Below are 21,645 nucleotides of genomic sequence, written 5' to 3'. Positions count from 1 at the left end.
CTAAATACTGTCTTTTTAAACTGAGTGCAAAGTGGCAAACCAGTGCCAGTTTTCTTTGGGTCCATTTTGACTCTAGCGCCTATTTTGATCTAACCGCCAATGAAGGATGCTCATTTTTTGCTCAAAATGTAAAAACTGTGATGTGAATGTATGCAAAAGGAGTGCATATTCCATGTGAACATGTTACTCCTATGTAATTTACCACCAGTGTAAATCGATTTCAAAAACATGTCCAATGCAAATATTATTTGTGCCTGGATGGTTTTCTGCCCCATATTAACACCTGAGTCTAAAAGAATCCAGCTATAAGCAAACACAGAAAAGCGGCCTGATGTTTGGGCACATAGCCCTGAAACAATATCTCTCAAAATATAATCCCTTAAACCCAAACTGTCACAATCTCGTTACTTAAAATAACCCTGAGAAAGCCAACGCACTTAGCTCCTTGCATGCTCATGACGAGCTCAGCTTGCCATGAGGCACTGAGGCCGTGTGCTGATGACAAGCTGAGCTCGTCATGACACGCGGGGCTAATTACCCCACGGTGCTGAGCGTTCTAAAAAACGGGCGTGGTCATGACAAGCCCAACTCGTCATCAGCACAGCGCCACCATGCAGTGTGGCGGGCTGAGCTCGTCACAAGTACCGTGGTGCTGCGCGTGCCCCCTCCCCCCCCCCAGCGCCGTGGGGGAATTAGCCCCGCGGCAAAGAGGATAATAAAGACAAGAAAATAAATTGATACGGACCAAAGCCCTTGCCAACCCTGACCCAACTTGATACATTCTGATCTACACTCAGATTCCTCATCACATAGCTAATGCCACCTTCTACAAGACAACCTGAAGCAAAGCAAGCAACATAAGTAAATCGCTGTTCAAGACAGTTAAGCACTGCGCCAACCCCCTCGCTAAATCACATATCTCACAATCAATAGACAAATGCAATGCCATCAATCACTTCTTTTGTTTGGAAGGTAAACACCATCAGGATGCACATCAGCAACATCAAATTGGCAAACATACTCCTCTTGCAGAGTAAACTCCCCAACATCTTCCTCTCATTCGAATGCAGCCCCTACAAAGAAGCTGACAGCATTTCTGAAAGATGGTAGCCACTCTGACCTCTGAAGTAGACACTTCTCTCTCTCTGGTCTGAGCTTAGAGTTGATCCCAGGCAAGAGCTTGCATATGTGTCAAAGCTGATTGTTGAAGTTGACATGAAGACCCGGACAAAGTAGTAACTGTTGAAGTCTTGATGCATCTGTTCCATTGCGGGAGCTTTAATTAACCAGTCACTGAGGAAAGGTAGATGTAAATCCTTTGACTACATGGATGGACTGTCACTACAGCTGTACATTTCAAAAATATTTTTGGAGCCGATTTCAGTCTGATGGGAAGTATTTTATACTGATAGTGACCTTTGCCTATGATGAATCTCAGGCATTTTCAGAAAATAAGCATCTTGTAAATCCACCGACACATCCAAACCCCTTTCATACGTTTTGGAAATTTGTGATGTAAAGTCAATGTTCTAAACTTCTGCCTTTCCGTGTATTTGTTAACTTGTCTCAGGTCCGGTATTTCGTTCAAATTCTTTCTTGGGACCCCTTTTGTGGACAAAGATATATCTGGATAAAATACCTTTTCCTTTTAGAGATTGAGGAACTAACTCTATTTCTTATTTTATTTGAAGAAGAAATGTGACTACCAATCATTAAACACACAGTTGTTTTTTTTGCACAGGTTTTGTAGGGATTGCAGGAGGAGGGAATCTGAACTGAAGGGTGTAGAGTGAAAAATTTCCAAACTAACGTAACAGAAAGTTTCAATTTTATTAAGGACCCAGAGGCGAGGATTATGCATAACTGTCTTCATTTTATTCACAACAGCCATTCAAAATTAAACAAAAACAACATTCCCATGAGTCATGGGAATAACAGTCAAAACAATAGAGTGTCCATAGACAGATAGTCGTCTTCCAATGCACCAATCACGGGGCTCCTAGGAGTATGAGGTCCTGTGTACCTCTTTACTCTCCCTCTTTCGTCGCTCGAAGCCAGCATTTGTCAAGATCATCATGAGTCCTGTTTGCCGGAATCGCCTGCAGAAGCAAAGCACAATGTAAGCGACAGCTATGGTTAAGGATTAACCCTGTCAAGGAGAGAAACCCTGCATCTGAGCACAAGAGCACAGCATATGAGCACTAAATCGCAGCTTATGAGCACAGAACATAAAGGAATCATCCAAGAGCAAAGTCAATTACTTACCCTAATATGAGGGCGGGTAAAAAACCTTAAACAGGTACCCAGGGTGGGATAATCCTCGCCTCTGGGTCCTTAATAGAATTGCAACTTTCCGTTACGTTAGCTAGGACATTTTTCAATCTATGTCAGGGCCGGAGGCGAGGATTATGCTTGTTTAAAGTTTACTGACCACCAGATGTGCCATATCTAGCACCGACTTAAAATAAACCGTTTAAAGGTGGAGTCGGAAGACCAATCTGCAGCATTCAGAATGTCCTTCAGGCGAGCTCCCAGGGCAAACGCTTTCAAGGCCATGGCCCCGCGGGCCGAGTGGGCACCAAAAAGCCTCAAATCAATACCGGCCTCCTGCATCACCCAACAGACTCAACGGGCGATCGTGGGGGATAAGACTGCCCTAAGAGGCCTTTTGAGCGCAAAGAGCAACTGCCGCTCACCTGGAGGGTGGAACTCCTCCGACATTTCCTCAAAAGCCTGGAGGCAAGCAACAAGACACAACTTAGGGGAGTCCGGGAAAGCAGGATACAAAATGGACGTTGTTCTGCATTTCGTGACCTGACGGATTGTGAAGGTCACCCCGGAAGGAGAATAGATCCTACCCGAGACATCCAGAGCATGCACATCTGAAACACGTTTCAAGAGATGAGACAAAGGAGCATTGCCAGCTTCGCGAACATATCCTTTCTGGACAAAAATCTATTGGGTTATCATGACAAGAACAATTTGAGAACCTGGTTAACGTCCCACAACTAAGAGTAACGCGGCTCGGGAGGCAAAGAAAGGCAGATGCCTCGAAGAAGATGACAAACCAAGGGATGTTTGCCCACCGAAGAGTCATCCACTATGTTGTGGCCAGCAGATATAGCAGACCGAAAGGTATTGATAGTTCTGCAAGCCAAACCTTCTTCCGCCAAAGCCGCTAAAAAATTCAATATAGCCGTTAAATCTGCTGCCACGGGATTGAAACCCAGTCACATACACCAGCGAACCCATCGTCGCCACGAGGAACGATAGCGCTTGATTGTACTACCGGCCCAGGCTTTGGACATGTATTTCTCAGCCGCACCCGAAAGGCCCGGGACAGCCCATCGTCCCCTGTAATCTGTCACGCCATCAGAGTCAGGGATCCCTGTGTGATGAGAGGATGGGGAACTCTGTGTGGACTGAGCAGATGATTCGGAAAGCTGGGGAGTGGGATTGGAAAATCCCAACAAAGTTCCAGAAGAACCGGAAACCAGACTTGAGACCTCCATATGGGCAATATCAGGACTATGTCCGCTCCTTGGCGACGGACCTGAGCCGAAACTCTGGTTAACATGGCCAACGGGGAAAGGCGTAGCCCACCTCTTCCTTCCAATCCTGCAGGAATGCATCCGTGGCCGCCGCCACTGGATCTGGCCTCCAACTGAAGAACCGGGGAAGCTGAAAGTCCAGACGTGAGGTGAAGAGGTCTGTCGAGAATGGACCCCAGATGCTCTAGAGGTCCGCGAAAACATTCGGGTGAAGTTTCCACTGGCTCGCGTCGTGGAAGTGACGTGAGTGGAAATCCCCCACCTGTTCCAGGCTTCCATGTTGGACAGCCACCAATGGAGTTCCTCTCTGGCGTCGGCGGAGAGGGCCGTGAGGCGCTGGAGGGCCCTGTAACGAAGAGGGCCTGGGAAGATCGCCTGGATGGAGGCCGACAAAGCCCCAGAATCTGGGCAAGCAGACGGAGCGACAGGGGTGACTGAGCTAGGTTTTTAGAATTTCGTTAAATATCTTTGTCATTATTCGAGAAGGAAGGCTGAGAGTGGACTCCACGAAGTCGATTACTAACCGAAAAAACACCACCACCAGTGTGGACTTCGCCTCGTTGACCACGAAGCCCAAGCTCTGAAGGAGGTTGACTGCTGTCTGCAACTGCCGCGATAAGGCTCAGGGACACTGCGCCATCAACAGGATGTCGTCCAGGTAGCCAATCAGACACATACCTGATGCCCGCAGGCGTTCGATCACCTGCCCCAGGACCTTGGTGAAGCACCAGGGTGCGGAGGACAGGACGAAAGGTAAAGTCGTGAACTCGTACACTCTGTCCCGCCAGGCAAATTGAAGGAACTGCCTGTGAGGTGTAAAAATGGGAATCGTAAGGTGGGCGTCCTTCAGGTCGAGGCGCGCCAACCAATCGATGGTGGCGCAGCGGATGGATTCCCTCCATCTTGAAGTGGCGGTACACCAGCCACCCATTGAATTCCCGCAAGTTGATGACCGGGCGCTGCGTACCGGCCGACTTGTCCACTAAAAAGAGATTAAAAAGAGATTGCTAAGAAAAACGGACTCCACGATAGCCCCTTTGTCGAGGAGATCTGCAGGTCGACCAGGTAGACCAGGGCGGCGTCCGAGGCCGAGAAGGAGAGAGGGCGCGGGGAACCAGTTGCGAGGGATCTCCGTGGAACTCTATGCGAAATCCCTGGACAATTTGCAGAACACAGGCGTCTCCGGTGACAGAAGTCCAGGCCTGTAAAAAATGCGCCAGACGGTCCCCCACTTTTAGAAGGGAAGAAGGGAGACCACTCACCGGAAGAGTTGGAGGCTCCACCGCCTCTGCCTTTCCCACGACGTCCTCTGGTCGGGTAAAAGTTCCCCAATCTGGCTTGATCTTGCTATTGACCACCTTGCCCCCTGCCCTGGTTGGGACGGATGAACGAGCGCCCCCTACCTCTTCCGGCCCCCCGGAAAACCTGGGGGCGGAAGACCTTGCGAATCGAGGATTGGGCCTTGTCCAGGGACGTGAAAGTACTTACAAACTTGTCCAGCTTCCTGATAAAGGGACCCCCTTGGGCCAGGGGTCCAGCCTCCGAATTGGCTAAGACCCCAAGATTGGGATCAACCTTGATAAGGAGGCTCCTGCGCCTTTCGGTGGAGAGTGCGCAGTTGGCGTTCCCAAGGAAGACCACAACGAGTTGGGCCCAAGCGGAGAGGTTCTCTGGCGAAATAAGGGACCCTGACTGCTTGGCCTCCTCGACCGAATCTAAAATCTTAGTAATGGGGCATAGGGCATTGAGGAGCTTGTCCTGGCAAGCGAGCCAGGACCTATCAATACCCCTCTTCGAGTCTTTAACAAACTTTTGGAGGAAGGTGGCCATGCGCTGATCAATCTCGGGCGTAGCCTCCACCTTCCCTTCCAGCTTAGGACGGGGGTAATCCGCCCTCAGGCAGCTCCTGGTTGCAGCCTCTAACGGCTGGCGAATCCTACTTGCCACATACTGGGCCACTTTCTCTGAGGGGGCCCAGTCCGAAGACTGGGGGTGCAGGACATCATCTGGATCAAGCATGTCTGCACAAAGGTTCTGGGGATCGGGAACCGGATCCGGATGCGCCGGGAGCCAGGGGCAGGATGGGCTCATCATCTGCGTCCCCTGTAGTGTCGTCCCCTAGGGGCGCTAAGGACACCTGCAAAGTCTTGCTAGTCAAAAACGCCTGTTTAAGGCAGGCAAAAGCGTCCAGATCCACCCTGGAATCTCTAGGCCACTTGGACGGCGGGGGCTGAGGGTCGCTGGAGCACCGCCGTCACTGGACGAAGGAGCAGGAAGGGCTTGGGAAGCCCTGGCCAGCGTGGCATACTGGCAGGCAAAGGCTCCAGTGTTCGCCCGTGTCTCCGATCAGCTATGCGTGGAATGCGCGGAATTTCGGGACACGGCGAACGAGAGGACGCATTTCAGCGCCTTCTAGCGGCGAGAGGAAGGCGCTGTGAGCCGCACCACTGAGGAGACCCATTAGGGGGACAGAAGACTCCCACGGCCGGGCGAGCAAACACGAGTAGCGGTCGGCTCGCAATATAAGCAAAGCGAGAAACGGATCAAAATGCCACGGTGAGAAACGGAACAAAGGCAAAACCAAACCAACCGGCAAGAGATGCAGCGCAGTCAAGCGGGACGCTGAAGCCCCCAAAATGGCACAATCAAGGTAAGCGCAGCAGACACTGGCAAGTCACACGTGAAAACGCGTCATGACAAATGAGACACATCACAAAACTGGCAATTCTCACATAGTAACACCGCAAAGGGCCTAACATAGCATGCCATTCAGAAAGGCAAAAAGGGCAACACTTATCTGGGTGCAGCAGCAAAGAAAGAGGAAGAGTAAAGCGGGACAGAGGACTATATTCTCCTAGGAGCCGCGTGATTGGTGCATTGGAAGAGGACTATCTGTCTATGGACACTCTATTGTTTTGACTGTTATTCCCTATGACTCATGGGAATGTTGGTTTTGTTTAACTTTGAATGGCTGCTGTGAATAAAGTGAAGAAAGTAATGCATAATCCTCGCCTCCGGTCCTGACATAGAATTCCGAATGATTTGTGGTACCCATCCGTGAGTTATTAGTCTTCACACTGCAAGATGATTGGACACACTCCATCCCATGATAGTGGGTAACAGAGGATAGGTGGTGAAGTCATTGTTTTGATTGAAACGTAATTTTTCCTGAAGAAAAAAGCCATTGATGTTATTACGCACCTCTTACTCTGCTTGGACATTGTTAAGTGCACTATTGTTGCTGCCCTTGTGGTTTGCTTGTGGTAGAACCACCAAGGGGTTTGAACAATTTGTCTCTGATGTATATGTGGTCCTAGAAGTCTGCACAGAGATCTATAAAATATCTTCTTTTCCTCCAAACCCACCCCTTCAAAGTTTCATCCTTGTTCTTCATATGTTTTATCTCACAGTCTGTTTGAGGTCTGAAAAGGACTGAAAAAGTGAACAGGTGGTTCATGATCTTCAATTTTGTGTCCGGCTTTAAAGATGTTAGATGCAGACAGGACGCCAGCCAGAGGGAAATATTGTGGCAAAACTCTGTGGTGGCTAAAGCTGTCGAATCTATGGCCACTCTAAATACTTTGTTTATGTCGGTCAATGCCAAAAAGGCTTTTGACAGGGTACATTGGGCCTACCTGCATATGGTGCTTACTAGATTTGGACTGGGGGAGAGATTTCAGCATTGGGTTAGCTGTAATTATACCGTACCTGAGGCCAAGGTCTGGGTTAAAGGTATCTCATACCGCCTCTTTGGGATTTCGCCGGTCATCCAGCAGGGGTGTCCCCTATCTCCCTTATTAGTTGCACTCTATATGGAGCCTTTTGCAGAACAAATTTGCCAACACAGCTCTATCGCAGGGATCCGCATGGGAGATAGGGAGCATAATATATCGCTCTATGCGGAGGATGTTATGCTTATCTTAACAAAACCGTTCGCCTCCTTATTTCCCTCCCCCTTGCATGAAATAGAAGATATTTAGTGTCTGCTTTTAAGATCAACCTACAGAAAATGCATGACCTTAGTCTGACTATCCCTAGAGCCGATCAGATACGACTGGTGACTATATTCCCCTTTGCCTGGGCAACCAATGGAGTGACATATCTGGGACACCAGAATTTCCCTACGAGCGAGCGAAAATCCAGGGAGAACTACTCCACCCTCCTTGCCACTGCTAGGGCGGAACACTCGACCAGGAAAAGACATACACTATCCTGGCTAGGTAGACTAGCAGTGGTTAAAATGACCTTACTCCCCTGTATCTTATATGTTATGCAAACTTTATCGTTGCAACATCTTGTGGGGGACTTTATATGGGTTGGGAAGAGAGCCTGTACGGTCCGTACTCAGACATACCTTGAACAGAAGGATAGTGGGTTGGGAATTCCCCACCTAGACAGATATTACCAGGCACCCCAATTACGCAACATGATAGAATGGTATAGATACACCTCTGAGAAAAATTAGTGCTTTATTAAAAATTGCTGTTGCCGGGATCCATATCTGGTAAATACCCTGGGTACTTAAAAAATACCGGCCTGCTGGGGTGTATATTTCACCAGTCCCACAGTGGGAGTGTGGGACACAGTACAAGAAGAACGACCTCTCTCCACGTGCACCTCATCCCTGACTCCATTCATAGGCCATCCAGACTTCCCACTAGCAATGGAAGGTGATAGCTATTCTAAGTGGCAAGAGGCTAACTGTAAAAGAATTGGAGACCTCTTTGAGCCGACGAGGTGATGGACTTTGCCTAGCTCCACTCTGGTTATGGCTTACCTAGCGAGGCATACTGGCAATACATTTCCCCTGAGGCACTGGGTCTCGCAGCCCCACATCTGCCCACACACTGGTCGCCCACTGACAGATTTTGAAAAAAGGTTTTATCACCTGCCAATCGGAAAAACGCTTGCTGTCAGATATATACTCCTTGCTTATCACACCGCTACAACACACCAAAACCCCAGCGCAGGTGGGAGTCTGAATGTGAGCGTGAATTTTCACTTTAAGGAATAACAGGATATTATTCCAGGGCTAGGGCTTCTTCATGCGCACCGCAGGTTAAGAAATGTTTCTTAAAATAGCCTACTATTGGTACTATACCCTGATCGGGGTGGCCCGCTGGAAGCCAGGGGGGACTCTCAGTGCTGGCATTGCTGCGGTCAGGAGGGCACACTTATACACCTGCTGGGGCGATGACCGAAGATTCTGCAGTTTTGGGTGGCTGTTCTGTCAGATATTGACAACACTTATGACAGAGAAATGCCTAGGTTCCCTAGCTACATATTACTGGGACTGCTGAATGCATTGACCTACCCTTTAAGATCTTGCCGGGGGCAGGCTATTACTTTGGCTCTGGGGGCTGCCAAACACATCCTGCTGTGGTACTAAAAATGTCCCGACTAGATTGGTTGCATACATTATGGGAGATTGGTTGCATAACTTATTGGAGATTGTCGGTATGGAGAAACTGGTGGCGAGAGTTAAACACACGCTACCATGCTTTGACAAAACAAGGGGCTCCATTATAAAATTCTTAGCGACTGAATTTGTCTCAACAACCCCTTTGCCCCACCTCCCACACTTTCCTCCCAAATCAACAGTGCACTGGCTTGCCCTAATAAGCCATCTAGTAGATAACATGATCACCTCTTTCAGCGAACAACTAGTGTGTGCGACGCTGAGGGCAAAGTGTACAGGGCTCAATTTCACTGTTGTTAAGCAGTGGTGACCCCGCCACTATAGGTGTAAATGGTTCATCTACCACAGTTCAGTCATATGTATGCGCATTTCCATATGCATATATCTTGCAGTAAAGTAATGTTAGTGCATACATAATACAAATTGAGTATGTACCAATTGTAAGAATGGCTATCAGAGAGTATCATAGTGGATGCACAGTTTTATGTAAGTCGTGATGTAATATTCAAGGTTTAGTCAAGAAAATGCGCCTATTTTCATGACTTTGCTTTATGTCTGTCAGTAATTCTATGCTGATGAAGTTGATATATGTATTGGATGTATATTGAATGATATTATTGTAGATCACCCTGTGATACATACCAGCAGATAAACAGGTGTACTTAATGTTATTTTAGAGTCTGAATGATGTTTTTAATGTCTGGATTGGATGTTTCGCTTGAATGATTGTGCATGATTTTTTTTATGTGTGAGTCTGGTACTTGATATGGATTTTGATGATGGGGAGTCCGAAATTGTATTATAAAAATAAATATGTATTTCTAAAAAAAAAAATTGTATTAGGTCTATCTCTTGAGAGTGACTATTGTTTGAGTTACACCTTTTATAAGAATGTGAGAAGGCTGCTTTTCTTGCTTGATATTGCTTTTCCCCTTGCTGTTGTCATCTCCATATTTTAGTTTTCAGCGGCTCTTGTATGTATAGATTCCATGCCGTGATATGTACATTAGAAGAGAATATATAGAAGACAGCGGCTGTTGTGTCTATACAGAACTTTGAACTTGAGGTAAAGATTGCTTATGAGAAGCCCTGTGGTTCTCTCGCGCGTTAAAAGAAGAAAAGAGCGGATGTAAAAACTTCAGGCGACACTGGAGAAAATGATATTGTCTGAAGGCCAAAGATCAATTCAAAGAAGCTCTGAGAAATTTCTGCAAATCTTCCCGCAAAGCACACAGAGTATTTTTCCTATCCAATCCGACAGCCTCAAATACCTTGAGAGGTATCAAAAATGTCAATTTTTTTCTCGCTTGTAAATAGTAAAATCTGCCCTTCTTGTGAACTTTGTGATGATTTATCAAATTTTTCATGAGATAAAATTCAGAAAATGTATGCTACCTTTCCAACAAGAAAAACACCAGCGGTACGGGTAGACTCAAGGGTAGAACAGAGACATCTATTCTCAAATGTTCCTATAATTTGAGAGGAACCTCCACAGAAAGAGCTTGAGAAATGTAAATCAGGATCTCCAGCAGATCCCTGCCCTACTCGGATCTTACAATTATTTGCCTCCACTATCAACCTGTTGTTCAATAAAATACTGAACACCTCCTGAGAGGTTGGATATTTCCCTTCTCATCGGAAACAAGCTTTCCTCCAGTCCTTACTTTAGTAGCATATGGTAGATCCGGCCATCTTGAGTAATTATGGCCCTATCTCACTTCTACCAGCAGCACCCAAAATTCTGGAAAATTGGTAGTGGCCAAGTTTCCTCCTTTCTAGAAGCTAATGGCTAGCTGCACAACTCACAGTCTTGCTTCCAACAAGGTATGAGTACTGAAACTGCCTTGTTGGAAGCGACTGAATATATTAAAGAACATCTGGACTCTGTTCAGTCGACGATGGTGATTATGGTCTCACGTGCCGCCCTTCTGAATAGACTTAGTGGGGCTTGCTTACAAGGCATGGACTTTTCTTGTCTAAAATTGTTTCTGTAGAATGAATCCCAGCAGGTTTTTCTTCATCCTTTCTCATCCCACCCTAAGCTCCTTCTATTTAGTGTTCCGCAGGGCTTAGTTCTGAATCCTAATTTTTTCAAGCTCTACCTGGAATCGCTGTCCAAGCTCATTGAGTCCTGGGGTATGCAGGTGGTGTCTTATGTGAACGACACCCAACTACTATTGTCATTCCAGTAACACTCAGACGCCGCCTTCAATAAACCCAAGGAATGTGTAAAGGGAGTCGCTGGTTGGATGCACGTCAATTTTCTCAAATTGAATTCTGACAAAACTGAGTTCTTTGCTTTGGTTCATGCTACCTACCTCTTCCTAGTCTTTGGTGGCCTGAAGAAATGTATACACCCCCAACCCCTGCTTTCACAGATAGAAACCTGGTATAGTATTTGAATCAAGCCTCTCTTTCTCCACCCAAATGAAACAAGTGTCATCAATCTGCTTTGCCAAACTGAAATCACTAAAGAAGTTTCTGCATTTGATTCCGGAGCATACACATAAGACAGTGGTCCACTCATTAGTAACCTCCTGTTTGAACTATGCAAATAGTCTTTATCTGGGTCTTCCTGCCTATAAAATTGAAAGATATCAAATGGTCCAAAATGCAGCAGCTAGACTGATCCAAAGAACTCCGTACCGGCAGTCTATGCCACCTCATCTGAAACAACTTCATTGACTGCCTGTCAAAAAGTGAATTCAATTCAAAGCTCTTACTCTTGCATTTACGGCCATTTCAGGGGAGGGCATTGCCTACTTTAAAAAGAGTCTTCACCCATACAAGCAATGTCGAGGACTAAGGGCTAACAATCGTATATGTTTGCAAGTCCCAAAACGTTCTAAAGCCAGACAGGGAGGAATATCTTTCCAGTTTTTACATCTAAACTTTGGAATGCGCTCCCATTTAGGCACCGCAGAGCCATCTCTGTTTTAACCTTTAAGAAGGATCAGGAAAACTTTATTTTCAAGAAAGATTAGCCTATATTGCATTTATTAATTTTCAGTGATCAATCTCTGCGTTTAGCGCTGGGACGATGGTGTTGATGGCATTGATGGCATTGGCAACATTTTTCCAATTAGTTTGGTCTTTTTCTAAACCGTTCAGAGGAGGATCAAGGATTCAATGACAGGGATGTAGATGGAGTAGAAGGCTCAGATTTAGAGTCTGTAGAAGCCCTTTTTCTTTTTTCCTCACAAGAGAAGCCTTGTCAGTTTTATGGTGGGTCTTTTTAAAGGCTTTCTTGCTTCTGTTAGAGAACTCATGGTGAGACCTTTTCCTCTTCTTGGAAGTCAGTGAGGAAGTAGAACACTCACTACTTTCCTCCTCGGAAACTGCATCAGTTTTAGATTTCAGTTTCTGCAACCATAGTTAAATGTTTCCCTCACGGTCTTTGAGGGTTTTGTTAGAAAAATATCTGCATATTTAGTATCTTTCACCTTGTGGGATGGATAAAGGCAATACATACATTATTTATGAGGATCTTCTGAATGAAGCCTTTTCTTACCACAGGTGGCACAAGGTCTACAGAATATTTCTTGGCCAGTTCTTACATACTGGAACAGACAAAAATCAATTTGGAAATCACCAAAGCTTAAGAACTGAGACGAGCTCAGGGAGACTCTGAGGGAAGAAACTTCTGCTGGTAGTGTTTTAAGGGTGCTGTGACCTGATTTGTGATTGTTCAACTTTGGTCCTTTCTTAAAAAGGACATAGGTAGGCTATTAAGCTGAACCTTGCTTTACATTTACAGTCTATTATACTGATAGAAACTGCTTTACTATGATACTGTGGCCCTCCCACTTCGACGACAGGGAATCATTCAAGCATGTGAATCTATGAAAGATTACCCAATGCTGGAGAAATATTATTACCACAGATTCCTCACCTTTCTAATAATCCTTTTCCGGCTTCAGACAGTTTTCGGAAAGGTTTCCCCCCCAAACAAAGACTCTTCAATGTCACAACCTAGTGTGCCAAGGCACCTGTTGCGACTCTGCTGTTGCATGTGATGTCGCCGGCTTGCAATTCCTCCTCACCTGATGAGGCAGAGAGGTATTGCACTCTACAGGTAGTGACAGTTGGCAGCTGCTATTTCCTTGAGGCATGTGTTACTCACCTCTGGTTTGACTGGTCGAATAGGCTCAGATTCTGGCTAAGTGCTATGGGCGTAGCAGCTCTTTCTAACAAAAGGATGCAATAAGTTCCTGGAATCCTTTAATGGGAATCGCTTCCTAAGATCAAGTGAGGCCACTTCATTCTCCTTTTGAAGATGGATGGCCTCAAGGTTTCCTATGGAATAGACCATTCCAACCTGGCGTAAACTTACTGCTCCTGCCTGCATCATACAAAAGAAGGTATTTTGTGAGACATACTGCTTCGCGATGCAGTCAAGTTCTTTGACAGTTCCACACTCCTAGAAACTTTGCAAGTTTTCTTACCATTGCTATTCCTGATTTAATACCTCTCTCTCCTTATTCCTTGGACCCCCTTCCCTTCTGTTAATGCCTCTACTTTACTGCACCTGGGATTTTTTTATGCCATCAGGTATTTTTCTACTAGGAGCTGTGATTTCTTTCAAGCAGTCACCTGCTCTTCACATGTCAATACAGTAAGGGAAGGGACTGTGGCTACTGAGAAGAGTCATCAATATCTTGGGCAAGCAAGAAACAAGGCCCGAAGAGTAACCTTTTCTTCACACGTCAATACATAAAGGGAAGGGACCGTGGCTACTGAAAGGAGTCACCAATATCTTGGGCAAGCAAAGAAACTAGGCCCGGAAGAGTATTTCTTGTGCAGCTCTTTACAGGATGCGACTTCTCAGAGTTCTTCGGATCACAACCACAATGAACCCAAATGTGGATATTGCAGCTGCCTTTCAGCAACAAGCTCAAGAGCTCACCTAATTGCATTCTGAGAATGCTTTATTGAAGCAGGACATAAATTGCAAGATACCAAGAGAACTGTTTTTAAAGTAAGTCGATTTGGGTAACTGGGCATCAGGTTGAATGGAGACACCACTGGGAAAGTGAAAACAAGGTTCAAATCTGTGGAAAAAAAACTTAGTGGGAGGGAACAAGTTAGGAAAACTTTCACAAAATGAAAGATGGGCCACTACAAGGAACAATGTGCACATACAAATTGCCTTCCAATAACAGGCCCATGAACCCATACTTCCTGTTTGCTTGTATAATTGACAGTAGTGGTGATATCAGGCAAAATAATATCATTGCCCCCTGGAGGGGAGGGAGGAAGGTCACCATTGTAGGAAAGTACCCTTTTTGGCATGGTTGCCCCCCACTTTTTGGCACTCTGCACCCTGCCGCCCCATTGCCACTGGAGCTGCAAGTTTGGTGCTGCCTTGTGGCCCCCCCTTTGTGCTTACCTTAACCGCCGGAGACTAGGTACCAAACCGTTCTACTTACCTGTAAGTAGTATCACTTAGATTGCACCATTTCTCCAATAGATAACATTAAAACCAGATACAGAGTTTGACCTCTTTACCGGGCCGCCCCAGTGCCGCTGGCCGTGCAGTTTTGTCACTTCCCTGAACCTTACTTGGTCCTGATTATTTTTTCCAGAAGCTCAATATCGTAAATCCTTTACTTACCTGGATATTGCTGATTGAGTTTCCTCCTGTAGGATAACAATGTATTGTTGAAAAATGCATTGTGTTCACTTTTTAGACTGAAGAGCATTGATATTGCAAAATGTATTTACAAGCATCAAAATATCTTTGGTTCTATAAATAAATATACCAAGAGTATTATTTTTGTTCACTATTGGTCTCAGATTTAGTCATTGAGTGTGTGTCTCATTTATTGCCTGTGCATGTACACTAAATGATTAGCACTGCCTTCTGATAAGCCCAGCTGCTCACCCACACCACCACAAAAGAGAGCATTAGTATTATCTACGTGAGCCTCTGTAAAGTCTTTGGGTATCCACGGGACTCTGTGCACACTGTACCACATTTTGGGATAGAATATACAGAGCCAGCTTCCTACAACCATGGAACACAGAAAAGCTACAGCTTTAGTACATTCACGTGCAGGTGCCTAAATTTATGTAGACTCAGTGTTGCTGGGAAGCAGTTTTTGATCATAAGTTGAGGGTTTACCAAAACAATTTAAGAACTTCATTATTAGCTGCAAAGATGTTGTCTGTGCTGCTGTGTGCTGGACAGCTGAGTGTAATTCATGAGCATTAGTAGGTGGATGTATATACTGTCTTGCTGTGAGGTCAATGATGAGCAAAGTGTTGATGGGCTTCCTCAGGTTCCTTATGCTTGGTGGGTCGGTTGCAGTATGTGGGAGAGGATCATGATGTGGCAAGGTTTCACATGGTGAAATGTGTTGCTCTCTGTAGTGCAGGATGTGGAATGAATGGGTAGTTTCCCTTTGGTTCTTACCAGGCTAAAAAGACGGCAGCACTATCAGTTGGGAAAGGTCATCTGATCTTCACCAACAAAGGTCTGGAACAAGCTGGTGTGCCTCTGACCAATTCATAGACATTTTCTTTTTTCCAGAGCAAAAAGGCTTGTCTGTGTGACATTCAGTCAGTTTTTCAGTTGGTAGTTGCCATTTAGCTTTTTACCAGTAGAGTCTAGGGCGTATTGTTTACGGGTTTAATATTTTCAGTGGTGGGAAAGCTCTTTCGATTGCAATTGACTGGCAGGATTTTAAGTTGACGGGGGAAGAGCATACGGCCACTTGCCAATGCAGACTTGGTCTCACGGATGTGCCTCTGGGATATCCCTTGATGCAAAAAATTTTCCAGTGCTGAAAAGGCTTCTCTGTTTCTCAAAGGATTATGGAGGGTCACATGACCTTCTCTCAGGGCAGTTTGTGGCACAACAATTTGACCGATATGTACATCCATATATATGGGATACTGGTTTAGTCAGAAATATGGTAATACATTTTTGAAGCAAAAGTCTGTGTTTTATTACATTTGCACAGCATTATAGGTAAAAAGTGCGATCCACACCAGCCACACTTCTCGGGATTTCCTTGGGACTCTAGCCTTATAAAATTTCTGAGGCTGAGATTTATTTGGGAAAACCAAAGGGGGTGATGGACGGAGTGTTAAACATTGCAAGCACTCACCCCCAGTCAACTGATCTGGGTTTAATCCATCATCATTCTTTAGCTCACTCCTCCACCCCAGTTCAGACATCTATTCAGATTTATTTGGGGGCAGGCATCCCGTGGACCAAAACGTGGAGCTATCCCATACTACAGTGAAAAATGCACTTCCAAAGTCATCTTGACAAGGTTGTTGTTTAGGTTGACTCCTATGCCACAAGGGGCAACATACCTATAAACATACTTGAGGTACAGTTTTTAAAGAAAGTGTGAGGATTACAGATAGAAGGATATGTCCCATGTACAGCAAATGTCAGTGTTTTATGAAATGTAAACATGATGGAAATGTTTGCCATCCATATATGTTTGGTATCATTCTTATAAGAAGATCTGTGGAAACGCAGGATGATAGGACATTTTGTGTTGTAAGAAAATGTCAGTTTTTTAGGACAAGTAAAATAAACATGAGAAAATAGCTTTTAAGTAAGTTTGAAGATTGTAGTATACTATGGATAAAAAAAGGGGTATGAGACAAGTTGCCTTAGATTCTAATAGGACATTGTAAGGATATGAACTCCAGCCACCCCTCATGGCAAACTTCTTTTGTAAAAAAAAACCTCAAAAAAAGGGGGTAGCATTGTGATGTTTTTTAAAAACTGTGGCAATACAATATGGTAGGACATTTGGCAATGGAAGAAAATGTAGTTTTGTTGTCACATGAATCTAAAAAATAGTAATTTTAGCAATATATTGACGTGTGCAGGGCATTCTTTGTGAATAAAAAAACCCAAAAGCAATGAGACCCATTGAGATCACACCTCACTGGATTTCTGTGGTACTAGTTTTTAAACATGTCTTACTTTTGGGTGATTCCCCTATGTGCTAAGAGTCCCTGAAGTGAACCAGTACCTACATGCCAAACTTCCGTTAAGGTGGATTTAGGAATAAACTTAATATTAAGGTTTTTGCCTACTGTTTTTCGGTGCAATACTCCCACCCACAAATGTGGAATACCATTCTTCATTAGACAAAAGTAGCAGTGAAGGGTGGTAATAAATCACCTTTATCCTTTGTAATGGTGAACATTTAGAGTTACTATTGTATGTAATTAGCAAACAAATATATATTTTTTGCTGAAATACCTGCACAATCGTCTGGCATTTGGGGCAATCCAAATTTCTGGAAGGTCCGAATGTTACATATCACTTATAACCATTTTCCACTCATTATGTTTTCCTGTGTTAGGTGATGCATGACTGGTACTTAACGAAAAATCATGATACCCATGGCTCAGTTGTAGGCTTTGGCTACCATGTTTTCATACAAACTAAAAAGCTGATATTTCTCTATGACAGGAGCGTTCTTAGGGCTGGTCTTATGGACTAAAGGAAGAAATTCCCCAAAATATGGCAGCCTCTGATTGAACACCTACTAGGGCTAAAAGGAGGCCTAACACGTTCACTACAATTAGGAGCATTGAACTTGACTTAATGAAACTTGGGATAACTGTTGAGACTTGAATTAATTTTGTAAAGGGTTGGGGATTTGTGCTTGCCTTAAATATAAATATATAGGACATGGCCATCCACGTGAAAAGGGATGGGAGGAGTTTTTTGGGGGAGGGGTTGCTGGAGAGGGGATTACAAAATTAAAAAAGGAACGGAATTACGCATATTAACTGCTGTATATATAAGATGTTCGTGCCCATACTCTTCTTTAAAAAAAAACTCTTTCAATGAAATCATCTCAGAAAATGTGCCTGTTGATTCAGGATTCTGGGCAAGGGAACCACTGCTATTGATAGGTCCCTCACCAAGGAACACAAACAGATTTTCTTCAACTTCAGTGACAATGGTGTTAATATCACGCCTCATGTTGATTCAGGCAGTGCATGGTTGTGGTGGCTGCTTGAATTAGTACCTTGAAAGTCATCAGGGACATTAGGAAGGCTCAATAAGTCAGATGATTTTTCTTTTCTTCCATGCTTGTTTGTTTGTTTTTTCGTAATTGCCTTAACCACGCTGCTGGCCCCAGGGTTGTAGGTGAAAGCTGTGTCTTAACCTATTTTGGTTGTTTGCATCTGAGCGCAGCCACCCCCTGGGGTTGTAGGGGACTTGCTGTGTATTCAATTGAGAAGGCAGTATTAATAAACAGAATTGATCCATAAAAGCCAGATGATCTGCCCTGAGATTCAAGTAATAAACAGGGTGGCAACCTTTTATGGACAGAGCTCCTAGGTGAGTTCGCCGTCATGAAAGAAATGTATCTGTCACAGTTTCTGGGTTGGAGGTTTCTGCTGAAATGCGATGGAGTATTGTAAATATCATATCTTCCAGTGCAGAGAACCCTTTTCCATTTCAGTTTGAAAACATGTTATTGAACATGTAACAAGTGATGAATTGCACATGGGCGGGAATATTCTAATGCTTATGACTTTGATGAGGATCCCCTGGAAGAGAATCAGTAATTATTTAGTGATTGCTTAGTTCAGTAATTAATCCAGGACTGTCATCAATCTTATGTGAGTTTCCCTCCATAATCAGGGCCGGACCGGGATCTGAAACCGGCCGTTGCAAAGTGCTCGGCTGGCCTACCTCGGGGAGGAGAGTGGGGGGAGGTGGTTACGGCTGAGATGTTTGCTTGGGCTGCATATTGCTGGCCCCCGGTAACAAAAACGGCCCCAAGGGGCCCAAAACCAGCCCCCACCCTGGCGGTCCACTGGGGAAACGCCTGGTGCCCGCTACGGCCTGTCCGGCCCTGTCCGTAATTCAATTATTTTATCTATTTTAATAACTTGCTTTTAGGTTTCTTTATTTAGTTTTAGATTGCTTAAACACATACAGAACAGGTTCCATTTTAGATGGAGTCTCCATTTTACCTAGCTTGTTTTCCTTTGGCCCAGATATTGCATGTCATTATCTTTCATAGAACTAATGAACGTGTCAATTAATATAAACAATGACTTTGCAAACAGCTAAGCTGACATAAGTCTGATACACGTTCCTTGTTATCTCTGACTCAAGGTTAGGCAGAGAACACTTTAGGTAAACATGAGCTAAAGATGGAGCAAATGATTAGGCGATTTTTACAGAAATGGACATATTTTTGTCTGCCTTATGATTGGCCCATGTATCTCTGACCTAGATACTGCATGTCACTATCTTTTTAGGAACCTGTGAAGGCGTCAAATTATTCAGAAAAGGACAAAAATAAAAGCACCTAAGACGACATGAGTCAGAGACAGGTAGCATGGTATTTATATTTTAAGGTAAGATAACAACAGTAAGATAAACAATGTAGTCTAAATTGATGTATTTGTTTATACCAGGGTTCTCCAAAGTCGGTCCTGGAGGGCCAGATTTGTAGCATATACCCTTTAGATAAATGTAGTTATCTTAAAAATCTGGCATGTACCTGGCCTTCCAGACTGACTTTGGAAAATCCATGCATCTTAAAACGAACACAATGATGTATAAAGTTTATCTCAGAAATTCCTCAGGTGAGATAAGATCCGTGGCTGATATTATAAAAGCTTCTTGAAGTGGCTATAGAGAGAGAAAGAGAAACTTCACCCAGGTTGCAGATTGAAGGTTCAAATAAGCCTTCACTTACTGCTGCTAGTATTGTGTTCTCGCACAGACACAGCCTACTTCCCCTTGTGCTCAAAATAGCTAGCCTCGGAGAGGCAACTGCCAGTAGGAAGTATCACGAGTAATGAAAGCCCCTTGAGTTTTATAGCGACGCTGTTTTATTTTAATAATATAAGCCGATCAAGTTGCACTTTTCCTCAATTCTTAGAAATGTAGGTAGCAGTTTCTGTTATAGCTGCTGCAATATAGTTTTAAGAAAGTTTTTAGAAACAAATACAGTCTAAAATGAATAAACTATAAAATATTGCCTCTCTCTCTCTCTCTCTCTATATATATATATATATATATATATATATATCACGCTCGTTCAGATCCAATTCCAGGAAAAGAAAAGACAGCACTCGAGGGATACTCGTCACACACAGTAGTTTATTAACTACAAGCTCGCCACAGACGCGTTTCAGCACTTGGCCTTCGTCAGTGTGTATGTGTTTTGCACACGTTAACCGGTCATACATATACCTTGCAAAGTATAAAGGGAACACCTCTCAGTCGACATCGACAGAGGACTGCAGATCACCCAGTGAGCGCCATCTTAGAATGGTCAGTTATATACATAATACCACAATGGCTAAAATGTAAATCTTAACCCTCTATCAAACCTTGGATAGGTAGCAATGCTCATATGGGGGATACATAATAATTTACAAATAATGTACTATACATTACTAGATCAAGCCGTGGATCGGCAATGGTCCTCTAAACTGAAGAGAGGTGACTGTATATACATCCTATTATACATTTTATATGCATCAAAAAAGATTATTAACCTTCAACATGTCATAAACAGGGCAAAAGCGTGTGAGATTCCAAAAAGAGGAAAAGAAATGGCGAGATGAAAAACATCCTATAAGTGGTAAATAAAAATCTAGTTGAGCGTTGATTTAGATACGCAACGTAGGAAACAAAGAGCCCTTTGAACCTAACAGAATACCACTTGTGGCGTGTGTACAAAAACAAATTCTTCATAATGGTAAAAATGCATATGCCTAAATTGGAAAGGAAATCAATGTATCACCACACCCCTCCTACGACTATGCACCACTATACAATATGTACACAAGCAACCATTTATATACAATGATATATACAGTGTGATCCATTAAGTTTCAGAGAATACAGAATAGACTTGGATCATGAGACAGTATAGCTGCTATTCGCCTAGATGGACCACCAATTCTTCCCCACTATTCATCCCTTTAGGCCACTTCGTGGAGAGGTCTATGATGTAACGCGACTCGAGCCTCCGCAGGCGTCGCAAGCAATCCCCCCCTCTGGCATTGGTTTTGATGGTATCCAGGCCAAAGTATTGAAGCTGGTTGCGGTCTCTGTTATGTTTCTCGGCAAAATGCCGGGCTACCGGATATGCTTGATCGGCCTTATCGATAGCTCTAAGATGTTCTAGGATCCGCAGTTTCAGCATATTGATAGTGCTCCCTATGTAGCGAAGGCCACAAGGGCACACTAAACAATACACTGCTAGGGGGGTGCTGCAGGTGATGAACTGTTTTATACGCAGTATCTTGCCCGTCTCTTGGTTCTCCACTGTGAGAACTCTTTTGCTCCCAGCGCAGGCTTTGCATTTCCCACAGGGGAAAAACCCGCTCATGGTTCTTAAAGTATTGCTTTTGGGGAGTGGTTTCTCTAAGTGGCTAGTCACCAGATGGTCTCTTAAAGATCTGGTCTTGTTAAAGGTTACAAGTGGGTGGGTTGGTAGGTCATTTTTGATGGTACTATCTGTTTTAAGAATGTGCCAATTTCTCCGCAGCATAGATCTAAGATCCTTGGCTCCAGCCGAAAAGGGAGTTATGAGTCTGAATTTCCCCTTGCCATCCTCAACTTTCTTGGTAGAAGGTTTGGGGGTAATCAGTGAATCTCTAGGGATAGCCCTAACTTTTTTTAAGGTATTTTTCAAAATAGATTCTCCATAACCC

General features: G+C 44.3%; 1 protein-coding gene across 7 annotated transcripts in view; it reads right to left on the bottom strand.

The window, feature by feature from the left end:
* The window catches only part of UPF3A (UPF3A regulator of nonsense mediated mRNA decay), a 726,694-nt gene that overhangs the window by 211,310 nt on the left and 493,739 nt on the right, over positions 1-21,645 (bottom strand). The window lies entirely within an intron of this gene.

This window comes from Lissotriton helveticus, chromosome 8 (genome assembly GCF_964261635.1).
Source record: "Lissotriton helveticus chromosome 8, aLisHel1.1, whole genome shotgun sequence".
NCBI lineage: Eukaryota > Metazoa > Chordata > Amphibia > Caudata > Salamandridae > Lissotriton > Lissotriton helveticus.
Note: the sequence above shows the minus strand (reverse complement) of the source record. Positions and strands in the feature narration are given on the sequence as shown.